At 32.4% G+C, this 17,001-nt stretch overlaps 1 protein-coding gene and 1 pseudogene across 1 annotated transcript in view; one reads left to right on the top strand and one right to left on the bottom strand.

Moving 5' to 3' along the window:
* Window positions 1-17,001, top strand: part of loaf (low-density lipoprotein receptor domain containing lost and found) — a 184,613-nt gene that overhangs the window by 112,770 nt on the left and 54,842 nt on the right.
* On the bottom strand, window positions 4,487-6,899 carry LOC140440924 (uncharacterized; annotated as a pseudogene).

Below are 17,001 nucleotides of genomic sequence, written 5' to 3'. Positions count from 1 at the left end.
ACTTTTTCGAGAACAATCATATAGAACAATTAGAATATGATTTCTTTCCAGATGATTCTGGAACATGGAAAAAGATATAAATACCCGGTGATTTGGATTCAAAATGGCCAGTCAGTTAGTAAGAAAGTTAGTTAGAAGATAGACACATTTAGTTAGTGAAGTCAATTGTTCAGTAAGTTTAAGATAGTCAGTCAGAAGGTCCAGATGTTCAATATAATAAGTTCAATAAAGATTAAGAAACAGTATAAAGATAATATTATTGAAGATTAAAAATTATGTTATGTAAAAATGGTAATTGGATAATGGAAGGAAGTATTAATTGAAAATTAAAATTATATAATATATTTGGTGATTGGATATTGGTATATTGAAAATAAGAATATATATAAATGCTATTAAAAAAGAAAATATTTTAAATTGGTGGAAGCTGATAATTGGAAAATGTAATTTCACAAAAACAAGGATAACCGAGGCTGAGAACGAAGACATTGAGTGGTGATTAAAATCTTTATTTTGGAGAACATTTTATTTAGGCATTCAGTGAAAGAAAGGTACAAAATTTTGTTAATATAATTTAGTTAGTGTCATAATTATTTCAATTTTAAAGATAGTTTGTTTAAATTTTACATTGTCTATATAATTTAATTAGTTTCATAAGAATTTCAATTTAAAGATAGTTTATTTTAAATTTTGCATTGGTTATGTTAGATATATATGTGTGTTTCATAATAGATATAATAAAGATAATTTAAAAAAGTTCTTTCAAACTAATTCTTTGAGAACCGCGATAAAAACCCTATATATATATATATATATATATATATATATATATATATATATATATATATATATATATATATATATATATATATATATATATATATATATATATATATATTATTAAAAAACACTCATTGCTCATCATTTACAAATAATACATCATCACAATATATAATATATTGATATGTTTTGAGTATGCTTTACCATATTGTTCATTGGTAAGAAAAATAAAAGAAAAAAAAAAGAGATTTGCAGCACTTAAAATTACTTTACCAAAATATAAATTAAAATTGACAATACCCAAAAACTGGACTAAATATAAATTGTTCAGAATAGACTGTAATATAAAATGTTGAGATATTGGACTGAATGTAAACTACGTCGTGTATCATCCTCTAACCACTAACCAATTAATGTATTACTTATATGTAATAAACCCGCCCAATTTTTAACTCAAACAAATCGCTATCGATAGTAAAAATATCTATACCTCCTTTTCTAAATATTTTGGGTGTTATTGCTTTTTTTGTTACCCTAATGCTGAATATTGACTACTTTTTATGTAGCTACTACAATAATTAGGCCAGTACTTGAACTTGTTATCGAGAATAAAATTTACAATAATCGAGTAGTGAAATTAAATTTGAAATATTAAAAATTTTGACGAAATTTCTATTCGTAAAATCTTAAAGTAAACATCAGAAAGATCAAAGCGCAAAAATATCAAAGCAATCGAATTAAAGGAGGGATATTTATTTTCCTAATTAAAAAGCATGTTTAGATATGGTGCTGATAGAAAAGGCATTCAGGCACTAAACATTTATCAATCTTTACAGGTCATAATAAAGGACAGACCTTCTCTATTATAATAAAAATTTCAATAAAAATTCTTAATATGAAGTAAAAACTTTTTAAGTAAAATGATATAAAATTTATTAACTGTCGGAGTACGAAGACTGGGTCAAGCGTGACCCGAAATTCACTGATTTCTTAATATTTCATGAACAATTTTTTTTAAATCGGATTAATCGTAAGTTCTCCTTATTTATTTCAATATATATTTTCGTGTATCATTCGTGAACATGCAAATTACAGTTTTTCCTCTAAGTAACATCTATGACGCCGGGTAAGTCCTGACCCGGTCTTCGGATTTCGAAGAATATTTTTCATATGTTTGTAGGTACACGTAAAACGCAGCCGTCTTTGTTTACCAGTGAACGTATTCAAGGCCAAATGATTATTTTTGTAGAAATATTAGTAGATAGAAGTTAGCCTTCGGAGTAAATGTAGTGTCTAATAGGCATATTCTATGAGAACGTCCGAGATGAGAGGTCTAACTTTGGTGTAAAGCGGTATTTCACATTTGTTTATAAATTTAATGCAAGCGTCGATCTTGAAGTGTGCAGTATTATATCAAAATGTGGAAAAATAATATACCTTTGAGTAAAGCTGAGTTGTATGCCTTACTCCTATCAGATAGTGAAGAAGATGACGTTGCAGAGCTGGATGAAAGCAATAGTGAAGCGAGTGATAATGACGGTTGTGAGCGAGAAGCACATGAAGGTAATTGATCAATTACTAAAGTTTTAGCGACAACTTTTGAAAATACAGTTAGTGAACGATCTAACGTGTTATGTGCGAAGGACGAACATGGCGTTATTTAGCTAAAAAAAGGGTAAGACATCGGCATGTAATTTATTACAGAATAACATAGGTCTCACTACGCAAAGTCAAAATATTGAGACATGCATGGATGCCTTCAATTTATTTTTTTTTGATAGTATAATGTCAATGATTCTCGAATATACCAATAAGAGAGCTATTGAGTTTATAGCTACGTATAACACTAAGAACGAGAAAAAAATGAAGGATTGGATTAACGTTGATCTAGTCGAACTGCGTGCTTTGTGTAAGGTTCAGAGAGTCTCATGAGAAGGTGCATAATTTATGATCCAATAGAAATAATGCATTTACGCGTCCTATTTATAAAGCATTTTTAAGTCGGGATAGATTTATAAGTATTTTGAAGTATATTAGCTTTGATAATTTGGATACGAGAGCACAAAGAAGAGAACGAGATAAATTAGCTCCTATTCGAGACAACGCTGATCTATTTGTCCAAAATTGTAAAAAATCGTATAAACCATCTGTTTTTGGTACTATCGACGAGCAGCTTATATATTTTTAGGGGACGTTGTCCATTTCTGATTTATATACCCAGTAAACCGAAACCGCTTGGACCCTATGTAAAAATTTTTATTGCTGTAACTTTGAGATATATACTGAAAAGATTGGTGATTAATCTCAACATAACCAAGACCTAAGAGTTGTCAAAACACTTGAAGAACATTGGTATAGGTCTGGTCGAAATATTACAACTGAAGAACTCTTATCCAAAAATTTAACTCTTTTGGGTACTATCAGAAAAAATAGAAAGAGTGTACCCAAATCATTGCTTGAAATGACAGATCTCTTACTGTTTTCTTCAAAATTTTTGTTCACTAGAAACATTACTTTAGTTTCATATGTAACCAAGCCTAACAAGTTTGTTGTATTACTGTGAAGGCCAAAAGTTTAAACCAAAGATTATTTTGGATTACAACAAAACCAAAAGTGGAGTTGATATTTAAGATAAATTGATCCGAGAATACAATATAAAAGAGCAACAAGAAGATGGCCCTTACGTATATTTTTTAACTTTTTGGATATTGCATGCTACAATGCTTTCGTTCTATGAAATATGAAAAAGCAGGAATGGAACACCCAAGTAAATATAAAACATCGCAGAAAACTATTTCTCGAGGAGCTTGGACAACAATTAACTTCACCCAATATAAAACGAAGAGCTGAAGCAATACAAGAAGAACCCACCGGGTACCATAAATCCGTAATCGCTGCAATAGAGACCACCGGTGTTACTGTAAAAAAACAAATAGAAGTGCCGCAATCTGCAACAAAACGAGATCGTTGTTATTCTTGTAGGGGTAGTGACAATAAATATTCAAAGAGGTGTGACATGTGTAAAAGATTTGTTTGTAATACTCATTTAAAACGCGAAGAAGTCCATATTGTTAAAATTAAATGCAACTACTGCCAAAAAGACCAGGATGGTAAACCATCTTAAAAAATTTAGATACAATAATTCAGGATTATAATTTTTCTGTTTCTTTGTTTTTTGTTGAATTAAAGATACTGTTTAATAATACTGACTATTTGAAACATCCTTATAAATAAACTGAGATTGGGTCACGCTTGACCCATTATCGTAATCTAAGTAAGTAAAATAATCTCCGAACCCTTTCTGGGTCCTGGCTTATTTTAGGATTTTCCGTCATTCTGTTCTGTTCCTTGCTTTGTTTTTCCAGTTGGTAAACTTAAGTGTTCTCAGATCTTGTTCCACTTGTTCCGAGTATCTAAGTTTGGGTCTTCTCTTTGAGCCTAAAAGTAAGTAATCCCACTAAATTAATTAAAACGTAAGGTAAAATTTAGACTTTGTACACAAACATGTGGTTAATTACTTACGTCATAGTACTTCCAAAATAACCTCAGAACCAAACAGTAGTTGAGTTCAAATGGATGAAACCATACTTACAATGACAATACAATTTGAGTTGAGCATTTAAAGGTTCTTTAGTAATATTGTTTTTTTTAACTCGAAAAAATAGGTAGGACTCGTAGATTATTTGATGAGAAGGTTAAAAACAATTTACATATCTTCGAATTGGTCAACTCTGCGCTTGGTGTTACCTTTGCGGGTTTCACAGAGAGTCTTGTATTTATCTCTTCCTTGACGAACATTTTCTCTGTGGATTGTGTCCATGGCAGTTTCTTTGATTTCGTGGCGAAATTAAGCGGGGTCTTTTTCAAAGCCAATAATTCATCTTGAAGACGTTCTTTTCTTTAAGCAAGTGTACGTTTATCTTCGATTGGGTCGACGATATTTTCGTCGGTGCTAAGATACTTGCTAACATTACCGTTGACCATTTCATTATCTTAATTATGGTCATTTTCTTCCAAATGACTTTGGGTGCATTTTCGAATTGCAGTTGTTCAAGTTCTTCCTCCTTACGACGAGCGTTTTCGACCTCTTCCTGAAGAAGTTTGTCCTTAGCTCCTTAGCCTCGACTTCTTGTTAGATACGTAGAACCTCCTCTTGTTTGGCCCTGATCTCCTTTTCCAATTTTTGCCTCTCAGCGGCTTCCATGTTCTTGTTCTCTTCTAAACTCTCCATCATGGACTGTAACTCGTTCTGTTTTTTTTTCTATTTCTCCTTTGACAGCTTGCAATTATTTCAATTGTTCCTCCAATCGTCTAATCATCTTTTGAGCTTTTATGTAGTTGGCTTACCTCCTTTCCATCTCTTCTTGCATGGCTTTAATTCTATTTTATACTGTTGTTCTTTCTTTTCAGCCCTTTCTCTTGCCGCTATAACAGACTGGAGCTTTCCTTTTTGCTGTTGTTTGGCCATCTTTTTTTCGTGCGCTTGAGCTTTTATTTATTACACATCAATAGTATAAGGTTAACGTCTGCACATGTACGGTTCATGGTTGCCCATGAAAAGAGCAAGAATTCTCTTGTTGATGCGTACACGTGGAGCAAATAAAACAGAATCAGGTGCTTGTTTGTCGATGGGTTTAATGATGAACTTGCTATTGTTGAAATAGTTGCTGATTTCCGATTATATAAAACCAATTTTAGGTGTAAGTTGGTCATCTCTTTTGTAAATGTTTCGTAAAAGTCCACGAGCATCGGCACCTAAGTACAGTTCTGTCTGCTTTTTGTTACGTATTTCTAAATAGTTATCTTCGTACATTTCTAGATTTTTATCAATCTTCATTATAAGGTAGTCGATGGAAAAATACAGAAAAAAATAAACAAACGCTCATGTGGTGTTCATTTACCTTGAGAAAGCATATGATAAAATTTATTTAAGGGTTTCTGCGACGGGCACTCAGAACGTCCCCGGTGAATATGTAAACATTGTGTGGGACATGTATGATGTAGTAACAAGTAGTGTTAGGACAGGTATGAAAGAGACTGATAGATTTCATGTAAAAGTAGGATTGCACCAAAGCTGCTACTAAAGCACCAAAGTGCAATTAGTCCTTTTTTTTTCATTAGTAATGGATCGGATAACAGAGAACTTACAGGGTAAACATTTCTGGTGTTTAACGTTTGCAAATTATGTAATATTAGTAGGAAACAGTGAAAGAGATTTATGACAAAATCTGGAACAATGGGAACAAGCTATTGAGGCAACAGGTTTAAAACTTAATAGGACAAAACGAAATATTCAGAATATAAATTTAAAGATGGAGTTACTACACATAAAATGATATCTGTGGATAGTGAAATTATTGTAAAAAGTAATAATTTAAAGTACTCAGGATCATTATTACAGAGTTATGGAGAAATAGATGAAGATGAATGCATTATAATTAGGGTTGAATGGATGAAGTGAAAGGAAGTGAGTGCTGTGTTGTGTGACATATAAATTGCAATGAAGCTTAAGGAAAATTTCTATAAAATAGCCATGAGCCAGCTATATTGTACGGAACTGAACGTTGAGCAATTCTCTATATTTGTACTTAAACTACAATTAACCCATTGCTGATCCTCCCAGGGAGCTAGTCGTTTTTATCTTATTATCCATCCTGCTATTTTCAGGAAGGTGGATAAGTCACCAGGGGACATCTACCTTATGTGGGCAGGTGTAGACCAGGGCTGGTCGAATGTATACTCTCGTATTGACGATAACTTCGGACATTAACAGAGGATATGCTTAACAATTTTGTCCTCTCGTTCACACTTCCTACATAGATATGTGTTTACTAGCTTCAGTGTGTAGAGGTGTTTCCTAAGTTGGCAATGACCAGTTAAAAAACCTACTGTTAAGTTTAAGTTTTTTTAAGTATTTCTTTGATGCTGAGTTTTCAAGGTTACCATGGCAAGCGTCCCTGGTCTTATATATTTACGGTTTGCGTGTGAAAGTGACATCTGGCAATTTCCGTGGTTGTTATAGTTGACCAACCAAAAAGATCACCAGGTCCTAAGAGTCTTAGGACTGTTACTTTCCTAGCTTGTTGGTCAGCAATGCCGTTGCCTTTAGGCAACGGCATTGCCTTTAGGCAATGACCTCAAGATAATGTTATTACGTTAAACAGTTAAAAATAAAGAAAAACAACGAATGCATGGACGATGCTTAGATACATGAATGGAGTGACAAAAAATACAAATTTAAGAATGAGTATATTATTTTCTCACCGATAAATTCATTACCGAGTTGCATAAAAAATAGTAAGTTTACAGTGGAAGATTACAAACCCTCTAAATCCTACCCTGTGTACCTTACCCGACGTAGCGATGGAACATTTGGAACAATTTTTACTTCGGATTTTCCATTGTGTGCGGTAATTGAAATGATTTATAGAAAGAAGAACATAGCCGATGCATTTCTATTTGAATAATAAATTTCCGAGGATATTCTTTGGTTACTCTTTGTGGTATAGAAAGTAAATTTTCAAAGCGGATTTCACGATTCAATTGGTTATTTTATTTGGCATTGATGAGATTTAACATTTGATGCATAAATTGATATGAATGCACAAACTAAAAATATTTCATAGTTTTTTTGAGTTTTGTATGAAGGTTTGTGATTATCTTATCAAATGTGTGCAAAAAGCCATTAAAAGTAGATAAAAATAGATCAAAATAAACTATATAATAATTAAAAATAGTAGTAGTAAAATGTAAGGTAACCGTAAGGTGCAGTTAAGTGAGAGTAGATTAACTCTGCCGTCCTAACATGAAAGGTCCTATCTGCAAAATTTAGGTTTTGAGAAAATCAAGTTTTTGTTTCTTTTCATTGTATAACGCTTGGTAATTTAAAAAAGTCTTTATGTTTTATTTTATATATTATGTCAGAGAATAGAATTTAATTGCTAGTCAGAATTTTGTTTTATTCTTTCCAGATTAGTCGATTTTTGATTAAATTGCCACTTAGGACAATTTAGCTTAGTGTATCTGAAGTACGTTTTTTTGTATTACTTACTAAAATTGTCCTAAATAAAACTAAAATTCAAATTAACTGAACACTTTTAATTTTATTATACAAAGTTTTATAAAATAATAGAACAAAAAATAGTATTCCTCTAGAATGGAGATCAAGGGAATGGGAATTAATTTATGAAACACAACACTAAAATTAACAACCAAAGTGATAACAAATAAACTGAATGAAATTATAACACAGCCAGAAGAACCACAAGGATTTAGGTCGGGAAGATTATGCATCGACGCTATATTTATAATGAAGCAAATGCAAGAGAAATCATTAGAATACAACAAACCGGCATATCTATGTTTCGTGAACCTTAAGAAGGCATTTGACTGGGTTAAACTAAAAGACGTTATCCACTTACTGTACGCAAGAGAGATACCTCCAGGAATAATCAAAACGATCAAAAATATCTACCAAAAAAACACAATAAAAGTAGAAGAACTAACCGACCCTATTGTAACTGGCAATGGGATAAGGCAGGGATATTCTATGAGTCCTTTATTATTTAACCTGATTATGGATGAAATAACTAAAAAAGGATACCAAATGGTAGAAAAACAACTTAAAATAATCTACTATGTAGACGACGCAATACTGATCTCTCAAAGTGAAGATGATTTACAACTTAAGCTGCACCAATTTAATATAATCGCCAGAAAAATGTTAATTTGCCCAAAAAAGACAAAATGCATGCTTACAACAGCAAATTTACTAAGATGTAAATTGGAGCTGGAAGGTAAGATAATAGGAGAAGTGATGGAGTTTAAATATCTAGGCATCACATTATCTAGCTACGGAAAGCTCGAAACTGAAAAGGAAGTTCAAGTGAATAGAGCAAACAGTGCCGCATGCTGCCTGAATGAAACAATATGAAGAAATAAAAATATCGGAAAAGAAATGAACGACAAAATTTACAAAACAGTCATCAGACCAATAATGGCATACGCAGCAGAAACAAGACATGACACAGAGAGGACAAAGAGGATGTTAGAAACAGAAGAGATGAAAACACTTAGAAACATTGATGGCAAAACACTATGTGATAGAGCTAAGATAAGATACAGAGTACAGAGATACAATGTATATGCAAGGTGAGGTACATCAGACAAAGTAAGAACTGTGTAAGAAATAGAAGAGTAGAATGGAACGATCATACAAGCCGAATGACAACAAATAGAGTAGTAAATACGGCAAGAGACGGTTCCCCAATAAGAAGACAATCAGTTGGAAGACCACGAAATCGATGAGATCAGTAGGAAGACCACGAAAACAATGAAACGGCAACTTACTGGAGGTACATTGAAAAACAGACAGAGTCATGTCTATATAAAAAGAAGAAGAAGTTTTAAAACTTAGTACACAATTTACATCCTAATATATGTAACATAAATGATAATAGTTAGATTCGAAACTAGAATCCGACTCATTTCCATTTATATTATTGTCGAATTTATTGGACGTCCCAGGTGCATAATCTGGATCATTCTCGCTTTTGGCTAAATACCATACGTTTACACCTATCGCTATTCTGGCTACTACATGCTGCATTGCTACAACCAGAAAATATAGACGCATGTGCGTCTATATCTTTTGCTACCACTACAAACAATAATTACGATCAGTAATTGCTTATACATTATTAAACTTACCCTTCATCCATTTCTCACAATATATTTACTTAAAATACCAAAAAGCATGAGAGTATTCCCAATGTCTGACAATAAAAAATTTTTGTTTCCCCTTTCCTTAAAATCCCCTTTTTAATTAATTATTTGAAGTTATGTTACACACATGCTTATATCATACTAGGCAAAAATTGTCCTAAATGATGCCGCTCAGTATAAAATGCTACCTTAAATAGTCCTAACTGCATTTTTAAAGTCAAAACGGACAATTTTTCTTAGTATATGTGAGATAGGACAATTTATATTAGTAAACATGGCTTTTTAGTCAGTTAGGACAAACCATTTAGGTATATAATAAGGCACTTAAGACGCTTATAGGACAATTTCATTTTGTACATACATAGATAATATGTTTACGAATGCCGTGAGCCAATAAAGTCATTTTACCAAATTTTGCAGATAGGACTTTTCATGTTAGGACGGCAGAACTGACTTGGGAAAGAATCAAGACAGAAGCATGTATCCCAAGTGGTAAATAGACGACTAGATTTTCATAAACTTTTTCAGGGTGCCAAAAAATATTGCTGGGCAAGTAGAAACTTTACTATTTGTAATAGATGAAAAGTAAAGAGCTACAAAAATTACAATTGTTGACTTTGTTTTGTCAGCACCATTTTGTTGTTTTTTAGGAAGTCCAATATCAACTCTAATTAATTCCTTGTCGTTTTTTTTTTCATTAAAACCACCAGTTTATTATAATTATAAAAAAACAATATAATGTTTAAGGCACGCACACACACAAAAAAGTGGTTTACCAAATAATGTAGAAATAATGTAGGTATTTAGATATCTAGTGTTATTTTAGACAGGTTAAAAATTACGATTACATAATATACGGCAAATTACATGTAAAGGTAGGCAACCCGTTATACTTAGATTAAACATCATACCTATTTGAAAATTTTTACATAAATCTGTTTAAATTAAAGTTTACACCATGTAATTATTTCACATAAACTAAACATCATAGCCACCGAGATTTAAATATTTTTATATCATACCAATAACCTATTTCCATCTATTTATTTTAAATGGAGCATTTTATAGTTTCCCTAATATCCTAGCCTGGGACAATATTTGCTTTAAATGTCTTTCTAACCTTTTTTCAATTGTATTTCTGCCTATCCTCCATAAATCAATTGACAAATTTCATGACTGTAGAGTTTGAGAATTTCGTGTAGAGATGGGGTCGCTTGTGTCAAAGTACTAGTTCCATTATTTATATATGGTTACAGAAAATTAAGTTTAGATTTTTAAACTACTTGTAATATTTAAATCAAAACCGCGGATAATTTAGAATTATTAAGCAAATAAACTATACAGTTTAAAATCCAACACCATTACTAATATTTTATCAACACGTTTTCAAATTTATTTCATTTTTATTACACTTTATTAATTACTAGTTAACTAATTAATATACTGCTGAACTTTCACAATATCTTATCAATATTGACATATTATCCAGCCTCAAAAGTCCACTGCCAAACATAGACCTCTTTCTCATGTTTCCAACCCTGTCTATTTTACGCCACCCTCATCCAGTTTTTATTTTGTCCTCTTAAATAGTCAGCTCCAGCTTATCTTGTCTTCCCTTGGTCTCCATTCCAATAACTTCTTTGTCCATCGCCCTTCAGTCATTCTAGCTATGTGTGTTGCCATCTCCATTTTAGTCTGATTATCCTTGCAATAACGTCAGTCATCTTGGTTCTTCTCCTGAATTCTTCGTTTTTTATTTTTTCTTGTAGAGTTATTCCTAACATGGATCGCTCCATTTTTCTCTATGTGGCTGTCAGTTTAGTTGGCGAGACTTTTGTTAAAGTAAATGTTTCTGCTCCGTATGTCAACACTAGGAGGGCGTATTGATAAAATAATTTTCTCTTCAGGCATGTGGGCAGCTCACTTAAAAGTTTCTCCCAGTTTGCCCAACTAAGACCGATTCTTCTCGTCAGGTCATGTATCTAATTATCCCTGCCAAACATAATGTCATGTCCTAGGTATTTATATTTATCTATGAGTTCTACTTCTTGCCCACCAATACTGATGTTGTGGTTGGGTACCAAATTTGTCATTATTTTTGATTTCGAGATGATTGTTACCTATAGGTATATATTGTATAATAATTTTGTAAAACTATAGTCTAGCCTGCATTCTTTCAGCGCCTGTAGTATTTTTCTTAGCTCAACAGTGTCATCGGCTTTGTGAGAATCGACAAATATTAGCACTAGATGTTAATTGTATTTCACTACTTTCTCCATTAGCGTTTTTATGCTTTGTAAATAGTCATTAGTTTCGCAACTTTTTCGGAATCCTGCCTGTTCTCCTGGTTGTCTTTAGTCTTTAATTTTCTTTTCATTATTTTAACTATTATTCGCTTTCAGATTTAGCCATACAGCTCACCCTCCCTCTAAGGGGAAAATTCACTCATCGCAGATGAGTACGGTATCACGGTACGGTATACGGTATCAAAAGGATTGAGCTCTGGTGGGACTCTTTCCATGTTATCGAGTCCTAGGTGTATCTTCCAAAAATTTTGGCATGTATTTGGACGCCGAGAGTAGTATAGCTTTCTGCATACTCTTATATAGATGTTCATTTAGATCTAGCTTTTTTATGTTTTCTAGGAGGTTCTTCGGAATGACTCCAGTGGTAGAAAGAATAATAAGTATCTTCTGGGTACTTTCCATTCTCCATTGTTTCTTTATTTGTATTTCCAGATCTCTGTACTTGGCGATCGTTTTGCTGTACTTAACATGCAGATTATTGTTGTTAGGTATAGTCACATTGATTAATGTTGTTTGTTTCCTTAGTTTATTAACTAGCACGAGATCTGGTCTAGTATCTGCTACAGTTTGTTCTATGTACAGTTCATATTTTAAACATAAAATGTTTAAAAAAAAGTGTACGAAATTAGTCATAAAAAAGTAATGTAGCTTATAATAACTAACCATGAATTAGCCACAATGTATGAAGTAGCGGAGATTAGGTCAGATAAGATAATATGGGAGGTCAAATGAAAAGGATATACAAGTGTGTTTAATAACGACACCATACGAAGAAATCCCAGATAGCAAAAGATATCTTGAAAAACCCACCTTCGCTGAATTGACAGTGTTAGAGAAGATTTCAAAGAGTTAAGAGTGAAAAATGGCACACTGGCTAAAAATTCATCTGCTTAGAAGCAAATAGCTTGTCAAACCCGAGCTCTTCATAGGCTGCACATCTAAATTGTAGTATATTTCGCTTTCTACGTTCTTAATATACTTGCAGCTCCGTTTAGTGTCGAATGCCTTTTTTCTTGGAACTTTTACTTGGAATGGTTTTTTCTTTGGCAGAGATATACTCGCTTCAACTCTTCATTTTTATAGGGCTCAATATATTTTTAAAATATCTTTCCTGGTATTTTTATCCATTTTATTAGAGCATTTCAGCAGGCATTTATCTCCACAAGCAGGTCTGATACTCCTGGCAATAATAGGTTTTTGTAATTTAGATCTTGAGGTATATGCTTGGCCAGAGTTTTATAGTTTCTTGACAGTTTTTGCCACTACTACTCGCTTTTTCCCTCTTTTTTTAGGGCTGGCAATTTTGGTATCTGCTGGTTGATTTTGTGCTGGTTGGATGTCTGCTAGTTGAATATCTGGTACCTTAGGTCAGGCGCTAAAGTGTCTGCAACTTCAACGTCTGGTACTTAAATGCTTACTGCTGGAGTATTTACTGCTTGAGAGTCCGCAATTGGAGTGTCTGGCTTACATTGTTTGAATTCAAAAAGAAACCATTGAAACCTGGACTATCACTATTACTTGAGCTAGAACTATTACTAGATGTAGAAGAGAGCTACTAGAATCTAATTCATAGTTTGGAACTTTTATGGAATCATCATCATTATCGCTTACTTAGTCCGAGATTTGGAAGTCGTCTTTCAGTTTTGGTGAAAGTTCAACCCGTAATAATGATGTACCAGGCTTATTATTGATGTACCGTTATCGGTAGCTATATTATGGTTTGCATTATCATAAGAAACAATTGCAGCATTTTCCTCTTTTAAAACAGGTCTTTCTGAGATTTCTAAAAAAGAAAAAACATTATCATAGCTAAAATAAAAACTTTGTTATTCAGGCACTCTATTTTTTAATTATTCAATATCAGATTACCTGAGTTTCGTACTTGATCTGGTGCATAACGCTCTGGTTTTATTTTCTTTGTAAGAGCCATAATTCTGCAAGTCTGCAAAAAAAGTCTGCAAAAATTATAATAAATAAAAACTAGGAAGGATAACACACAGTCATAAACAAGAAAATAACAGTCAATAATTCTAAAAAAGCGACATAATTAAAAAAAAAAAGTCAGTGAATTTGAATGTGCCGGTTCTGCAAAGCAGTCGTATTCCAAAAATTGTCCAAAAAAAAAATTATAGTTACATATTCAAAAAACCGGCTCACCTCAAAATATTCAAACACTACTCCGCACCACGCAAAAGTACTTTCCTCGTTTACTTCGAAAAACAGTAACAACACAAAAAAGAACAGTATTTTACTTATTGCAATAATCAGATATAATTAATAATTATTCACGCAAAGTTGTCACAATTCTGAATGTGACTCTTTTCACTACGTGTAGGCTAAAAGTAATATAAAGTCAAAGGTGACAGTGTAGCGGATTTCATGCTGAACAAACCTGTAAAAAACAAAAGTGTCACATAGTCATCTCGAAATAGTTCAAATATAAGGGTGACGTTTTTATGGAAGAAAGTACGACTTATTTCAATACTTGTAGTATATTCATTTCTAGCGTCTAGATTTTTGAGTTGTGACTTTTTAGCGGAGATGCGATATGTTAATACATGGTAATATATAGTGTAATTTTCATTACAACCAATTATGGCATAATCCTATATAAACATAATATTTTAAATATAACTAACATAAAAAGACATGTTGGCATTTCACAATTACTTATTATTGCATTTATTCGCAAATAAACAAATTTACAAGTATTGAAATTGTAATTGAGTAACTAGTAACTCCCAACTCTTTATCCAGCTCATCCTAAGAAAACAATCAATTACAAGAATACAAGACGACTCAGTATTCCTTCCTTATTTTCCTTATCGCTTCCTAAATGGAAAAGATTGGAGGAAAACTCGATTTAGAGTTTGTGATAAACTGAGGTCAATTTATCTGTTTGTGTAGTGAAAGCTATGTCCTCCAGGGGGCACTCAAGGATATCCGAGGTCAACTTGATCAGGGAATTGGACATTCTACTTTGCGACTCGATTGTTTGCTAGACAAGTTTCTTTGCTTTGCGAGTCCTTTCATGCAATTCTAAAAATGTCCTTTCTGGAGTTAAAAATAACTCGTTTGGACTCTTTTGCATTACATTACAACATATATAAATTTTCCAATTGGGAATCCTAGTGAGTATATATTGTGTTATAGAACAAAATTTATCACAAATAAAAATTTAACTAATCTAAAGTTAAATAGAAAATTGTAAAATTCATATAAATTTTTTTATTTTATAATTGTTTATAGGTTTAAAAAATTCAAAACAATTTATATTATATATATATATATATATATATATATATATATATATATATATATATACATATATTTATATATAGTCATAAGGTTTCATATGGTGCTGTCAAATATACGTAATGTAAAAGTACTTACAATCAAATAAATTCAGATTTTATAAAGACCATAATATGTACTTACATAATTATTTAATCAAATATTTATTATATAACTGGGACATTTTATAACTAATTTCATGAGAACAATAACAAAGTTGCTTGAAAATCGAGCTTCTTCTTCTTTAAGTGCCGTCTCCCGATCGGCGGTTGGATGTCATCATAACTATCTTTACTCTATCAGCTGCTGCTCTGAAGAGTTCTATAGAACTGCATTTAAACCAGTCCCTTAAATTATTCAACCATGACACTCTCCTTCTTCCTATACTCCTTCCTCCTTTGATCTTTCCCTGTATTATCAGCCTTAGCCGTTCATATCGCTGTCCCCTCATTACGTGTCCCAGATATTGTAACTTTCTTATTTTTATTGTGTTTATTATTTCGCATTCTTTGTCCATTTCTCGTAATATTTCCGTATTAGTTTTCTTCTGTGTCCATGCTATTCTAAGCATCCTCCTGTAACACCACATTTCAAAGGACTGTAACTTATTTATGTGTTCTTGCTTTAATGTTCAGCTTTCAAGTCCATATTGCAGTATCGAAAACACGTAGCCTCTCAGTGCATCTCTTCGGTTGTTGGATCATTATTGTCTGAAATCCAGGTTTTTAGGTATTTGTATTTATCAACCCTTTCTATCGGTCTTCTTCTTCTTCTTCTTCTTCTTCTTCGTCTAGCCGTTCACGTCCACATCTGAACATAAGCCTCTTCAAGTCTTCCTTTCCATTGTTTTTTATTGTACGCTACTTGTAGCCAATTTTTCCCGGCAGTCCTTTTCAGATCATCTGTCCATCTCATAGGAGGTCTCCCTCTGGGTCTTTTGTGTTGGTATGGTCTCCAGGTTAAAATTGATCTGTGCCATTTGTTTAGATCGCTCCTAGCTACATGTCCAGCGTATTCCCATTTCAACTTTAATGATTTTTGCACCACATCGGTGACTTTGGTTTTCTGTCTTATCCATGTGTTTGTTTTCTTATCCTTAAGTGATATACCTAGCATTGCTCTTTCCATCCCGTGTTGAGTGACTCTAAGTATATTCATATTCTTTTTTGTGATTGTCCATGTTTGTGCCGCATAAGTTAATATCGGAATAATGCATGCATCAATAACTTTAGATCTAAGATGTAATTGAATTTGTTGATTTCTGAGTATATAGTTCAGTTTACCGAATGCTGCCCAAGCTAACTTTCTTCTTCTTTTTATTTCTTCAGTTTGAATTTCCCTATTTAGTATTATTTTTTGTCCTAAGTATATATTTTCTATCGGTACATTTCTCAAATGTATGTTTGTTGGTATATTTGTTTTCTTTGTGATTATCATGTATTTGGTCTTTTTTATATTCATTTTTAGTCCATATTTTTTACAGAAACTGTTTGTTTTGTTTAGCAGTAATTGGAGTTGTTGAGCAGAGCTTTCCATAATAACGGTGTCATCTGCATATCTTATGTTGTTAATAGATCTTCCATTAATTATTATTTCTTCACTTTAAGATAGTAATGCTTCTTCAAAAATGGCTTCACTATATACATTAGATAGTAATGGGGGCATAATACATCCCTGCCTAACTCCTCTCCTGATTTCAATTTCTGGGCTGAAATTGTTCTGTATACAATTTTGTATAAAAGTGATATTGTTTTGTATTCACTGCAATGTTTAGCGTTTGTATTTTTACCTGTGTCCTGGTTTGTATACTGCAAAGCAAAATCGAGCTGCAAAGGATTTAATTAGTCAAATAAAGTTTATCTCCAATTACCATCATTTACGTTTGAAAACTAGATAC

The sequence above is a fragment of the Diabrotica undecimpunctata genome, chromosome 5 (assembly GCF_040954645.1).
Source record: "Diabrotica undecimpunctata isolate CICGRU chromosome 5, icDiaUnde3, whole genome shotgun sequence".
Taxonomy (NCBI): domain Eukaryota; kingdom Metazoa; phylum Arthropoda; class Insecta; order Coleoptera; family Chrysomelidae; genus Diabrotica; species Diabrotica undecimpunctata.
Note: the sequence above shows the minus strand (reverse complement) of the source record. Positions and strands in the feature narration are given on the sequence as shown.